The sequence below is a fragment of the Dermacentor albipictus genome, chromosome 5 (genome assembly GCF_038994185.2).
Source record: "Dermacentor albipictus isolate Rhodes 1998 colony chromosome 5, USDA_Dalb.pri_finalv2, whole genome shotgun sequence".
Taxonomy (NCBI): Eukaryota; Metazoa; Arthropoda; class Arachnida; order Ixodida; family Ixodidae; genus Dermacentor; species Dermacentor albipictus.
Genome location: NC_091825.1, coordinates 28,256,888 through 28,271,694, shown reverse-complemented (window position 1 = coordinate 28,271,694; position 14,807 = coordinate 28,256,888). Strand labels below are relative to the sequence as shown.

At 45.2% G+C, this 14,807-nt stretch overlaps 1 long non-coding RNA gene across 1 annotated transcript; it reads right to left on the bottom strand.

The window, feature by feature from the left end:
- Nucleotides 1-5,584: 5,584 nt before the first annotated feature.
- On the bottom strand, nt 5,585-14,263 carry LOC139060410 (uncharacterized). Its single transcript, XR_011514793.1, has 3 exons — nt 13,862-14,263; nt 12,622-12,727; nt 5,585-5,635 (listed from the first exon to the last, which is right to left on the bottom strand). It is a non-coding gene; the product is annotated as an uncharacterized lncRNA (long non-coding RNA).
- Nucleotides 14,264-14,807: the final 544 nt, after the last annotated feature.

Below are 14,807 nucleotides of genomic sequence, written 5' to 3'. Positions count from 1 at the left end.
AGAATGTCCAGAATCGGTGATACCTTCTGTTTCTGGAGCGTGTTTTCCTCTTGAAACGCGCCGTGGTGCGTACATAGCGGTCGACCACGTCCTTTTTTCTGAACCGGTCTGTGTACACAAACAGCGTCGGTATGAAGTCCGTATGTCTGGTCGACAGCGAAGGCGCCCTTGAAATGTGTCAGTTAAACAATGAGACGCGCCACTCGACTCCAGCAGACGCAGAACGGGAAAATGAGCCTTAGTACAAGCCGTACTACATCACGATTCGCTAAACAAACATAAGCTTTCTGCAAGTAAATAATAGTGTGCTTAGTGCCGACGAGAATGAAGAAACGACAACTATCAACGATTGCTAACTAGCACCATCAGCTAATTCCACAGTGCACGCTGTTTCCAACTCAGCCCGCCAGTGCAGGGCCACTTGGCTCCGACGGATAACACCGACATCACGAGCATTCGCTGACCGCTTATAAAGCTGTAAAAGTGTGCAAAATGCGAAGTTGCTAAATGACGGTGTCCTAGTGGCGGCCGCACAGAGACGACAGGAAAAAAAAAAGGCACACTTCGCGTTTCACTCGGCCGGCTCGCCAAAAAATCATTTGTTTCGCTAGCTAAAACACAAATTTGCGTCTTTGTCGAGGTTATTTGTAGGCGTAAGCAACGATAAAAGGTAAACTACGTATGTGAATGCATACCTCGCACAAGTTGCTTCCCGCTCAGTCGCGATGCTGCTGACCGCTGCCATGCCCACCGTTGCGCATCTTGCCGCTTCACAACCCTACTGCAGGCTTCACGGCACTGTCAATCCCGTTTACCGACGGAAATCGATAAAACCACACTGTCCTGCTGAGACGGTCAGGGGAGGTGCAGCCGTAAGCGACACACGACTGTGGCATCGCGCCGAATTTCGATGAAAATATGTTCGAGAGGCATACTGTGCGCGCGGCAGCGAGAATAGTGAGGAAGACAAATGCAGCGCCTGTTACGGGGGTTCGGTGTGCGCCTGCCAAATTGCTTTGGTCTGCAGCCGCTAGGGCGCTGTGCATGCGCAGTTCGACGTCGGAAAAGGCGGCAAGTGGAGAGAGTGTCTCGTTTGGCCATGGAGTTCGCCTCCTGAAATTATGGGTCCGCGGCACTGAAATATTTTTATCTCGGCTATTATTGGCAGATTTGAAATTTTTTTGCATCAGAACGCTCCATACACACACTACACAAAAATAACGCGAAACGGGAGTAAACCGCTAGTCCTGTATCGCATTCCCGTTTCTGGGCTTTTTCTACTACGTACCAGTCGAGGTAAAAATTTACTACCATGCTGACCAAGGTTTTTGTATGTAGAAACGAGAGTAATTTTTTAATCTGTGGGAAGGTTTTTAGGGACGATAGTGGGACTATACTTTTACTGCCATCACGAAGTTCTAGAGGCTATTCCTGAGAGTTATTTATCAAGCCCATTCGCGAGTTTCTTGGTTCTGATGTGGGAGTATTTTTTTACCTCATTCATCCAGTTTTCTAGGCTATTCCTGGGAGTTATTTTTAGGCCTATTCTGGAGTTTGTTGGTACTGATGTCGGGGTATTTTCTTACCTCGTTATCAAGGTTTCGTAGCTCTACCTGAGAGTAATTTTTCAAGCCCATTCTGTGGTTTTTTGGAGCTGATCTCGGAGTATTTTTTTACCTTGTTCATCAGGTTTTCTCGGTTCTTTCCGAGAGTAATTTTTCAAGCCCGTTCGGGAGTTTCTTGGGCCTGATGTGGAAATATTTCGAAGACAACTGAAAGATTACAAAGATGATTTCATGGATCCCAAGCATGAGGGATTGTTTATTAGTTCTGACATGTTTCTCATAAAAAAGTCAGGCATGAGTTAATCATCACAAAACTATAGCCTTATAAGATACTGTGATAAGCATAATAAATATTTGTACTAAAACACAGACTGGGGGCTGGTAACTGCCCATTAGATCTCTCATAGCAAAATAAAATACATCACAACACATTCAATGTGCAATCCCACTAAAGTACAGTGAAAACAAGCAACATACAATATAAAATCTAACTGATAAATATACAGTCAGTACTAGAGACGTTCACATAAAACTCACTGAATATGCAGGTCATTCCTTCAAACAGGCAGTTGTCCAGAACATGGGTGTGCAGTGCATTCAATGGATTAGTATGAACATAACTATGCAACATAAAAATATTGCACTTAAGGCCAAATGGCATCTGCTGCTAATGGCCATTACTGCGCTAGACAAAATGAAACAACCATGTGGGAAATACAGCAAGCATTCGTACTATCATACTAGTGCCGGCCACTGCCCACCATATCTCTCACTGCAAAAGGAAAACTATCAACGCATTCACGATGTAGTGAAACTAAAGCACAGTGAAAACAAAATGACACACAATACAAAATCTAACTCACAAATACAGAGGCAGTACTAGAGATGTTCACATTAGACACACTGAATATGCAGATCATTCCTTCAAACAGGCAGTTGTCCAGAACATGGGTCTGCAGTGCATTCAATGGATGATTATGGACAAAACTATGCAACATAAAAATATTGCACATAAGGCCACATGACATCTGCTGCTAACGGCCACTAGTGCCTCAGACGAAATGAAACAACCATGTGGTAAATACAGCAAGCATTCGTACTATCACATTAGTGCCGGCAACTGCCCACCACATCTGTCACGGCAAAATAAAAACTATCACAACACATTCAAGATGTAGTGAAGCTAAGTCAGTAGTAGAGATGTTCACATTAGACCCACTGAATATGCAGACAATTTCTTCAAACAGGCAGTTGTCCACAACATGCGCGTGCAGTGCATTCAATGGATCATGAACAATACTATGCAACATAAAAACATTGCACTTAAGGGCAGCTAGCATCTGCTGCTAATGACCATTAGTGCCCCAGCGAAATGAAACAATCGTGATAAATACAGCAAGCATTCATACTATCACATTAGTGTTGGCAACTGTCCACCATATCTTTCATTGCAAAAGAAAAACTATCACAACACATTCAAGATCTAGTGAAACTAAAGTACAGTGAAAATAAACAAGTGACACAATATACAAAACTCTTCAGTATTGCAACAAGCAAATGAGAGGGCGCTAGAGATTACCATTAGACCCATCGATAGCATACTGACCTTCAAACAGCTAGTTGCCCAAGACATGGGTGCACAGTGCAATGAATGGATAGTTAGGAAGAAAACTGCAACAACCATGAGCAACATGTTCTATAAACTTTCAAACTTTCTAAAAAATGACCTCACTCAGATAAGGAAAATGGTGATTGCTAATACACACGACAAAACATATATGTGAAAACAGCCATTAACTGATACTAAAGCCCCTCCATACACGTTTCCGCCGACCAGGTTAAGTACCGCCAACCTACCCTCTTCCTCCACGCTCCTCTGCCACTCACCCCCTTAGCTTCCGGTGTCAAGCGGAATTTCCGTAGCTGCAGCTTCCTGTTCCGAGTGGAAGTAACGCTATGTTTTTCTTAACGTTGTTTACTTTCGCGTCGATGGAGAGGCTTTAATTGCACCAGCTGCGGTTTAAACTGTGAATGCGATTCCATCCAAGTACCACCGCCCATTGCAATCAGCGATCTGATCGTGTTCGCTGTTTCGCGTCAACCTGCGACGGGTTGTGCCACGAGAGACAACGTACAGTGGAATGTAGTGCCTGGGCGCTTGGAGACCACTGCCGTTTTTCGTGCATTTAGAAAACAGCGACCACGAATTACTACTTCAGCGGAATACAACAGCTTGTCGCCTTTGCATTCTTCTCATGGTGACTCTCACAGCTCTGCTAAGCACGCGTGGGCGTCTCACCATCGGCAGTCAAAGCGGAAATTCCCGCAGCACAACTTCAGGAAGTGCTAACGCCAGAACCGGAAACTTTTAAACTGGAAATGCTGGAACCGGATTTGGTGTGAGGGGAAAAGGCGGCGCACAACAAAGGTTGTCGCTACTTAAGAAAGCGGCAGTGGCACGTGGATGGAGGGGCTCTAACTGATACCACTCCCCCTTGTGCTCAAAGAAAACATATGCAGCCCTTTTTCCACACAAGAGGAACACGTTGCACAACTGTATTGCAGTACTTATGGGTACAAGCCAGATTTCAATTTCGTTGCCTAAAAATTGCAGTGCTTCTTAGATAGACTAAAAGGGAATTGAGCGTGTTGCCCTTGTCCGTTTCTAGGCATGCAGTTGTGATGGATGCCATATGCTTGTGTGACAAATTGAACATGGTGCTATAGGTACGACTACAAGGATGTATATTTGTAGCTGCCCTCAAACCCCTTCATGTTGCCAGTCAGCATCTATGGTGTATCTTTGTATTGCTCATCTAACACTGTTTACACACAGAAGGCATGTCTGAATACCAAACCACCTTATTCTCCACAGTTACTTTAAAGTGAATGCGTTGTGATAAAGTGTAATGTGAGAAGTCCATCATAAAGAAAAAAAATAGCTAATTCAACTCCCTCCTGAATTACCAATTTCTGGGCCATTAAGTTTTGCATAATACACTTGTGATTAACACAGAGCCACGTTGGCCTAACCCTAGTGGCACAGGATATCCTTCAAGTTATCAGTTGGTACAGAATCATTGAGCATGCTGCTGGTGCTTTTGCCCCCGCTGAGAATACCTGTGGAATACTAACACACATTTTGTTGCTGAAGGTCCATTACAGAAATACTAAAGTGAAACAGTAAATCATTTTAGACTGATAAAACAATCTTTCAGAACTGTATTCATGAACATTGTGGCAATAAGCGGATTATTAGATGAGAAAATGAAGATTTAACTTTCGTTTTTCAAGTTTTATGCAGTGCCCGCACATTAGTGTGGAGTCATACTTCAACTAAGTATATTCTTTGACACCTTTACAACAGAATTCATCAATATTGGCCAGTAGAGCATTAGCTAGACCCGAACAGACACCGTCAAATTCCATATCACAGCGAGCTGGTGCAGGAACTATAAGGTGGTGGTGGCGACACCAGTTTTCGTTTTTGCAAGTTATCTGGCTTATCAAGCCAATTCTCATTGTGGGAGTTGTTTTTTCGGTGTTGTAGAAGAATGATTTAATAAAGCTCAAATAAATTTTCTTTTTCGTGTCCCTTTAAAGCAAGCACTGTGCTACATGGCTTGGGCAACCTGTCAGCCACAGAACCCACGAGTGCTTTTGTTAGGCAAAATAATTTTGACAGAAACTTTCTTGAGGATATGCATCTGAAAATTTTTTTGCCTAGCAATAGTTCTTGTAAAAATTGACTAAATCCAATGCTTTCACCTGCGGCTTTGTGTAGCAAAAATCCAGAAAGCAGTGCTCAATAAATGTCAAAATCCTGTGGGCCTTTTTCGAGTAGATAACGTGGAAGACCCAGAACAAAGCGAAAAGGCAGGCCAGGCTTGCCAGCAGTGACGCTGTCACAAACAATCGCTGCGCATCCATGTGTAGCGCCTCCCTTCAACCTCTTTTGTAAAAGGAGCCTTAAGGAGGCCCCCCGCAAACTGAAAGCCCGAGTTGTTAGCATCCAGGCCCAGCCTCTTCAGCAGGCCCTTTTCAACATATACACCGTCGCCGATGTCTACCTGTGAAACAACAGAACAAGCACAGATTAATTTTCTACACTTTTGATCAAGGAAAGGTTAGGAAATAAGGTAAGGTTTGCAAAAACGGAAGTAGCTGCTTCTTGTTGATACGGTTTAAAGAACAAAGTACCCTTACGTATACCATACATGCGTTGTGCTGAGCTGTGTACTTTCACCTAAGACTAGAAAGTATTGGGAACTTCAATGCAAAAGAAAGACATTCATCTGCCTAGCTCTAAACAAATGCGTTCCACCCCTTGGCACAGAATGAAATCTGGTGCTGTTCTAGCGGTTAGCACACATTGAAAGCTTCAAGCCTGATTTAGTATTAGGCCAAGGGTCAAGCTGTGCTCGATTATAGTCGCATACAACTTTAGAAAAACAGGGGCCTTTACTCCTCTGAGGTGAATGCACACGAGCATCCACTAATGGGCGCGCACTCTGGACTGACGTCATGTGCCGGACGGCCGGTGGCCCGCCGTCGAAGATGGCCGCCCGGGCTTCGAACTGGGCCAAGTCGCGTCAGCTGTGCGTGTCAATGCCTCGTCACAGTGAATTCCCAATCTGTTTGTCATTGTCTATCATGCCGGAAATATTACTGCGAGCTTACAATGCGGCATCTGTGCCGCGTGCGTTTATTCTAAGCCGTGATCCGGCGAAGAAACATTGCAGCGAGCATCGCTGATGCTGCGCTACGCTTTGTCTGAAAATAGGATGCCTTGGTGATTGCTGCAAACACACATCCTGCCTGTTTGTTTCATGTCTTTTTTATTTCGCTCCTGAGTGAAGTTAAGACAAGAAAAGTTTGCCAAAGTCTGGTGCCCGCTGTCAGCGGCGGGTGAGTTCGTGTACCGTGTCGCTGCATTTTTCGTCGGACGGGGTAAAGTGATGGAGCAAAACCATTCTGAGGAGAAATTAGAAAAGTGTGCGCGCGTGAAACAAACCTACGAGCGTCTCAACAGAAAATACAGTGAAAGCTCGTTAATTCGAACTTCATTAATTCGAATTTACGGATAATTCGAACTGTACGATTTGGTCTGGCCAAGCTCCACAGAAGTCTATGTATAAAAAAGTCCGTTAATTCGAACGCGAGAAGGTTCCCTCACGGATAATTCGAACTACGCTCGCCTGGCACACGGCCAGAGAAATGCGCCTACGGCCTACACACAAGGCTGTGTTGCCTCCTAAACGGAGAGAACGGCGAGAGAAGGCAAAATCGGAAAAAAATCTAACCGACGCGGGGTCAGCCAGAAGGCAGCGGCGGCTGCCGCCTCTCCGTTCTACGTAACCTCCGAGACTTCTTGCCCGTTGCGAATCTCGGAGGCTTTGCAAATCTTGTACAGCTGCTAATGTTGTGCAAAGATGGCACGGCAAGCGCCAAAACACAGCGAATCAAGTACGTCGCAGCTGCGCTTGCAATCAAGAACCAACGAATCAGGGCCTTCGCCACCTTCACATGTTCGGCGTCTTCGTCTCGGCAGTCTTCATCGGTTGTGTACCTCTGTTTTCAGCTTAGGAGGTATCGGCCGTCGCGATTCATTGTGATGGTGTTAAGCCTCGGCTAACGTTCGTTTCTGTGGACACAGGTGGTGTGACACAGTCGGACCCAGAGCTTCGACTTGAAGATGGCGTGTGCCCGCGGCACACGCCATCACTTTCTGATACGCCAAATTTCTGACATTCCCTACTGCTTCCAAATCGCAGTGTACTGTTGCTCTCCTTCACTTTCGTTAGTTCGAACTTTCGTTAATTCGAACTGAAGCGACTTCCCCATGCGGTTCGAATTAACGAGCTTTTACTGTATTTGACAAAGAAGCCTCCAATGCAAAGATTTGTCGCCGTCAACTTAGCGTGAGTGATCGTTGTCAACAGTGAGATAGCCGAGCGTCTAATGGCGGTGTTCGAGCATTGTGTATAGCACCGTCGATTGATTTCTTTCCACCAGTGCTCACCGCGCACGCAAGCTGTAAAATGCGTGCTGTGGCACAGTCACGCATAAGTTGTGTTGCCAGGGTTCCTGCTTCCATGCGTGTTTGCACTTACTCATATTTGTCCTTTTATTTTATATTAGCATTTGTTTTTGATAGTTTTCGTTCAGCAAAGTCGTTACACATTTTCATTAGACAATCTCATTCAAAGCACTAACTCCTGTACACTGCAGGACTGGCCTCTTCCATCTCATTAAAACCTTTCTCACTGGTCTACCTCGTCTTCTCAATCTGCCTACTCGCTGCGTTTTCTGTCCTTGTTTCTTGTATTGTTGCTGCAATGTGATTAACCAACTTGCTCAAAACATATTTTGATCGCCTATCAAAACAGAAAGGTTTAGAGATACATTTTCTTAAAAGCGTCATGTGGGTTGCACAGCAACTTTGCCTCTTACCTCTGCTCACGTTTATGCATCAGTGCATGTGGCAGCTAGCCAGAAGTGCACATGAAAGGCTGCATATTGTGAAACACCTTGCTATGCTGTTGCATTTTTCATGCATTCAGTCTTAGTAAACAAACGGTTTCGCTGCCTATCACATATGATGGCGAAAATTTTCAGCACGAATAACAATGTGCAGCGGGGTGTGATTTCTGTCTGACGCTTTCGCTGTTGCAAAGACATTCTTCAGTGAATGGAGCCCAGCAAAGCAGTGCACTGAGAGCTTTTGCAACTTTCACCATTTATTACTTCACAAATGACATTGTCTGAACCTGGCCGTTGATTGACATGCCGATGGCTTGTAAATTAAATAATTGCCTCAATAAAACAAATTCAACTTCACTCAGCATTTTTTAGCACAATGCTAGCAGAGCTATTCAGGGTGAATAATTGTGCTGACATTGGTGTTACTTGCCCGGTCAGATAAATAAATACAACAATGACTGCGGTATGACTGTGATTTGACGTGCAGACTGCTAATGGTGCCTTTCAAGCGTGCCCTCGACTACTGCTATTAATAGCTACCCGACTGAGTATATTGGGCCTAACTAAGCTAATGATGTTTGATAATTGTTCTTATTCGCATTACTTGCCTAGGCCAGGTAACCAAAATAAACAATGCCACCATATGAATGTGTGTTTGCATGCAAGCTGCCAACAGTGGCTGTCACTGTCGCATTGGTTGCTGCCGTTTCACCAACAGTGGTGACGGCTTGACTGGGCTTTGACGTGCAGACTGCTAAATGTGCCTTTGAAGCGTGCCCTGATGACTGTTATTTCATCACAGGGCCCGTCATGCTCATAGGTGGCTGCCCACTAGAGTATTTTGGGCCTTCTGACATTGGCATTATTCATCTCAACGGGCTGGAAAAAACAGTAGGGGCAGCACAACTGCACGCAAAGCACAATGTGCTTTGGCGTGCAGGCTGCTAAGAGTGGCTGTCAATTTCATTCAGGTTGACTACTGCTTTTTTTGTGTGAAGCTGGACAGTGGCTGCCCGAATGAGCATTTCGGGCCCCACATAGTTATTCAGAGTTAAAAACTGCATTTGCATTCAGATTTTCCGGCATTTCAGCACGTTTCCATGCCAACGCTTATATTGAACATGATCTGTGCAGGACGTTGCTTTTTCAGAATTGGGCTTCCATTTGAAGGAATATGTCATCAAATGAACCGCTTATTTGAGAGGTCACGGGAGAATGCTTGGCTGCTGTGCTTGACACACAGTACACCGCTTCAGTGATGGGAGATCCAATGTTGCGTTTGCCGAGGTATGTGTGGCTGGCAGGAGGTCTGGACCTCGCTTCACGCAGAGTCAGAGACGAGGAGAGTTTACTCTGCGAATAATTCTTTATACAATGTTTACATGTTGTCGTCGTTATCAGGACAGAGACCAACAGAGCAGCTGCAAGCTGCTTAAATAACACCCCTCAGTCCAAAGATCCCCCAGACAGTCCCCAAGGACGAAACAAGGTCGTGAGAGAGAGGGTCTGGGCAGCCTCCGGGTTCCTAGCGCCGCTCTCGGTGGCCGGCGCTTCCTTGAACCGCGCTGCGGCGTCAGGACGATTTGGCAGTTGGTCAGAATGGTGCGCCTGGCAAGTTTTATGGCCCACATAGGACAAAGGGAACCAACTGCAAGGCACCGGGTCGAAACACAGCCCTCCTTTGGAAACTGTCCCAAACACAGCGGGAGTCGTTTGTGGTGTGGGCGCCGCCGGAGAAAGGAGGGGGGGGGGGTTGCATTGCTGCCGGGACAGGGAGGGGCCGAATAGCAGTCCGTGATCCGGTGGCTGCTTCCATCGTGGACGCCGTGCAGCCGCGAGGAAACTCGAGCCGTGCACGTAGTCGTGTCCGAAGCAGGCAGGCACCATGCGGGGATGAATGCTGCCTTGACGGTCGACAAACCATAGCACTGGCCTTCCGTCAGGCAAATCTCAGGGCACAAACATAACACAATATACGCTTCGAGAACTCGTTAGTGATCTTCTCGATCGTCGGTATCTCGTTGTGGTGAAAGAAATCGTGCACACGACCTCAGCGCACACGTGTCCTACTTCGTGCTGCTTCTTCTTTTCTCCACATTTTGTGGGCGTTTTCGTGAGGGCGTCGATAGTTTGCCACCCAAAATATGTGAAGCTTTGAACTCCCTCCTCAGCTTTAACACGGTGCTTTCGCTGACACTGAGCATCTTGGGTTTGTAATGGTTGCGATAAATACAGTTTTATATAAGTACTTGTTCAGTAGCAACTGATTCATTTGAAGCTCGGAACAGGAGTAGTAAATGTGCCGTGTACATGTAAACAAGCACAAATGCCATGCAGAGTTGCTCTTTCTACTTTTGCCACTTGCAATGAAGCTAAAGAGCAGACGACGGGCAGCGTTGTGGAAGGCACGGGGTTATTTTTCTGTTGCAATCTGGCATCTGCTGTAGCACATGAGAGCTCCACTAAACCAGTCATCAAAGTCTTTATTTATACTGGGAATTGTGCGTTTCCTAAGCACGATTTTTTGAGCGGGATTATTTTAGTCGCGGAGGCAATCGGACGTCGCGCTTCATTCACCTGGGCGGGGCCTCCCCTTTTTTCTAAATTTGTATCCGACTATAGTGACGCACAAGTGCTCGAGAACTATTGAACAAGACGCAATTGTTTTCGATTTGCTGACTGCACTTGGGTGTAAAACTTCTGTCTGAGAAATGAATAAACCACATACACAAGCAGCATTTTCTTAGCACAGTCTTTAATAGGTACTGATACCTTCAATTTAGAAAGCCCTGTATATTGGGCCTCATCAAACTAATTTCATAAAAGGTTTGGCAAGGTAGAAGCATAGAATTTTAGTCATTAGAAGACAGGTGAAATGAGTTATTTATTGCAATTATTACTCAAATTTAAAATTTAGACCACTCATCCCAATGAGAAATTGATGCAAGCAGTTTGTACATGCCACATAAGCATTTAGATATCAAAAATACGGATTAGAGAAAACCTTTTCTTGGAAGTTCATTATTGCAAGCAGTCATGCCCTCGAGGAGAAATAACTTCTTTTTCTGTAGGCAGAAATGAGGCTCGAGTATTGTATTGACACATATATATGCCCATGCATATATGTTATCTCTGTTGTAAACCTTTTTTTCATGTATATGCAAGGAGTGTGTGTAACATCTCATTGTGCAAAAATCAAATCCATAAGAACCCGACAAGAAGCTAAACAAACAAGAGAGCAATCCCAGTGACAAGCCATGTTAAACCAACGAGGTAGCCATCTCAGTAACAAACCGTATCAAAAATTTTACTGACATGAATGCTGACCTTTGAAACATAACATGTGTATATGAATACTATCTACATTGGAGCAATGGGCAACTTTAAGGGCACATTCACACCGGCGACTTGAGGAGGTCGCGCGACCAAGTTGGTCGCTTTGCGACCAGTCGCAAATGGTCGCAAACGGTCGCCTTTCTTGAAAAGCGACCATTTTGGGGCAGTCGCTCTCTGCGCGATTTTTCAGTCGCGCGACCGTGGTCGCAACACTGATAAAACAATCAGCGGCGCACCGGAAGTGATCTTTCGTGTGTCTACATCCGGCCTCCTCTGGCGTCGCGTTCAAATTGCGCGTAGATTCCGAGAGTTCTCGCTGAGAACAATAATCTCCGGGATTGCGACTTGCGGGTCGCGCTAAGCCGGGCTTGCCGGTGTGAACATCAGTCGCCTTCGGTCGCTTTTCGATTGCGAGTCGCAAATGGTCACGCGACCTCCACAAGTCGCCGGTGTGAATGTGCCCTAAGCAATGGCTACGCCAACATCAGAACGATGTGGATGAGAAAAGAGTGGCATCAAATGCTTTGGCAGAGCATGAAGCAATGACTAAACACAATAGTGACTGGACAGTGTCTAGCATAATCGGCCAGGAAAGAAATTGGAAGCCATGCCTGTACCCGGATTCCCTGGAGATGAAATCAACAGGACACACGTTTATCTGAAACCAACGAGCCCACGCCCATCTTATGCTAAAACTTACTTAATTAAATATGCACTTCCACTTTTTTTAGCCTTATTGTGAACAAGGCTTCCATATGGAAGCCAAAATGTATTGCTTTTAATGTTGTATTTGGTTGGTCTATGTCTGTCTTTGTCATGTTTCATACCGACCACACAGGCTTCTCTGAAACTCTTGATGATACAACTTTTGTGCGAAAGCATTGCTTAAGGCACTTTTCAGTAAACCATGTCTTTAGGTGGTACAACGCATTTTTCTAGACACTCTAGAGCACATTATTCAAGGCACGAAACCTCAATTCATGGTTCTTAAAAAGGCATTTTGGCTAGATTAATATAGTCTATATGGAGTATATAAGGCATAATTACTCAAGCACCCAATTATATTTAACTCAGAGGAGGCTACTTTAGGTAAATTCATTAAACTGAGGGCACTCCACCAAAACATAAAATTCGTGATCAGCCACTAGAAATCCTGAAAATGGCAATACAGTAAAATGATTGCATATAACACAAATGTATCCTACAACTCGAAAGGCAGCACCAGTTTTGTACGCACCTTTGAGAAAGCGCACAGATCACGTGCTTTATTGTCGTGCTGTCCAGCTTCCAGCAGTGCAGCAGGTTCCTGCTCGATGCAGGGATGCCTCCAGAATCCGCATAGCCTTCAAAAGTAAGAAATGTTTAATTTATTGTGCTGTGAACCTGGGAATTTGTGATTTACCAGTGTCATGTGGAATTGCAAAGAGAGCCTCACACAGCCAGCTGCATGAATTTGCGCCTGGTTGCACAAATGTCTCTTTGTTATATCTAAGGAGGTTACACTGATATTTTGGAACAAGTGAAGTTTCAGGAAAGAACGAAATCAGCAACAACAGGCTACCAGGACAATCAAAAACAAAACTCATATATGCAGTAAAACGTGGCGCATTGGATTAAACAAAAATATTGAGCACATGAAAAGCATTCTGAAAGCTAGATCGCGATTTTGCAGCGATGCTATTCCTTTTCGTTATTCGTTAGTGGTCTGACTGCCGCCCCGGCCCGTGCTACGTATTGGAACAGCCGGCCGTTTGCGGTGGGCGACAAGAGTGGTATAGAATCGAGGGGTAAGTATCGCTACAAAATCGCAGTCCTTACTTTATTACGCACTACCGTATAACCTACGATTGCAAGAGCTGGCATCCCGTTCGTAAGAATTGGTTGGTCTATGTCTTTCTTAAAGGCCGGTGTCTGAAATGTCTGGATTAAAAATAAACTTCGTTACTGTAATATCGGCCTATGTCGGGTTTGCAACATAGAAGACAAATACGCGAAGACACTCAAGAACATAAACAATACACAGGTTCTCGCGACGTGGTCCTCCAAACCAAACTGTATACATACAAAAATCTTCATACAAGCTTCTATCCGCTTAAGCGTCAAACATAGGAATCGTGTGCCAACGCGCGAAGCCCATGATACATCGACGGATACATTACACATGTACTGTACTTGCGGGAATGCATATGTATAACGAATAACTTCTTGCCAGAAAACTACCGAACGAACAGCAACTTTCAGTGTTTTCATAATTGTGTGCCCGTTCAGGCATAGCAATGAAGGCGGGTAGCATATATTTTACAGCAGAATGCAAGTACGCTGTAACATCAGAGGAAGCCTTCGTGAAATTGCTTGCTAAATGTGCACAGCAAGACGGCCAACCTACGATCAGAAAGCGCTTTGCTCTAGCTAGTTACACAACGTTCATTACGTAAATCATAAGTTCAAGAATGCGCGCAAGGGCCAAACTTGCTTACCTTTCAAAAAGACTTGGCCAACGCTCCTTCGTCTCAAAGGTACCGAGGCACCGACGTCTTTCTGGCGCAAGCACTGTAGAACTTCCGATGAACTCCAGCTCCACAAAAGCACAACCTTCAACAGCCTTCCATACACTACGATTCGAAGCTCCAGTACCAGACTTTTCACGAGAGCGCGGGCAGGCAGCTCGGCAGAACAAAGGCAGCTCGGACGGGCGCTGTAGTAAGACACTCACTGTCGACACTGATAGATCGCACGAAACACACGGCGAACTAACGGCGTTACACGAGTCCGGAGGGTTTGCGATGGTTACTGCACACGACAAGGAGCACATTTTGTCTAGGCACTTCTAAAATATAACTCAAGTACCGCCTTACTGCATTTACTAGAACCAACGTGGTACGTCGACCAAACGAATACTGCAGTGGCGCCACTCTGCGGTTTTTAGAAAAATGTGTCGTAAATGAGAAAATTACGTGTGTTTTCCTAACAACAATCGGTAGGGACACTTTAACAAATTCCTTGAGTCCAAAAGTGTTAACTTTGTATAAATATGCACTTTTTTATACGAAGTTTAAGAAAATGTACTGTATATGTATAAAAAAAAACGAAGCGGATGTCGCCTTCAAGATTCGCAACCGCTTCAGTCGCATGCAGTTTGCAAAAGCACGGCCTTCGAAATCAGACTTTGTCGCTCAAACGAAACTGTAGCTGGGAGGAGGGCAGGCATTTAGGCCCCAATTGTTGGGTTTACAGTGCCTAGGTAGGCTTCCTTATTTATAAAGAATGTACAGGGACTAACGCCGAACCATGGGCGAGCTTTAAGCAGGGGACACACGGTACGATTCGGCGTCCGATCCAACGTGCGTGTATCCGAACGGTCGAGCGGCGCGTAAGCTCCGCCCAGATCCAGCCCCCCTCCCCCTGCCCAGCTTGAGTTTAGAT